The sequence below is a fragment of the Gracilinanus agilis genome, chromosome 4, assembly GCF_016433145.1.
Source record: "Gracilinanus agilis isolate LMUSP501 chromosome 4, AgileGrace, whole genome shotgun sequence".
Classification (NCBI taxonomy): Eukaryota; Metazoa; Chordata; class Mammalia; order Didelphimorphia; family Didelphidae; genus Gracilinanus; species Gracilinanus agilis.
The window spans coordinates 282,406,342-282,406,684 of record NC_058133.1 but is presented as its reverse complement, the minus strand read 5'-3'; positions in this window follow the sequence as shown (position 1 = coordinate 282,406,684).

Below are 343 nucleotides of genomic sequence, written 5' to 3'. Positions count from 1 at the left end.
AGAAAGAAAGAAAGAAAGAAAGAAAGAAAGAAAGAAAGAAAGAAAGAAAGAAAGAAAGAAAGAAAGAAAGAATTCACAGATCACCACCTGCATTAAATCCCTAATTGACAATATCCAGGAATGTTATAGCCTAATTCAAGAACTTATAGACCAAGGAAAAGATATTACAAAGTGCTAAAAAGAAACCATTCAAATATCATGGAGCCACAGTTGGAATAACACAGGACCTGGCTAAATGCACACTAAAGGACTAAAAGGCATGAAATATGATATTCTGGAAAGCAAGGGAACTGAGTCTACAACCAAGAATCAATTATCCAGCAACATTGACTATATTCTTGCA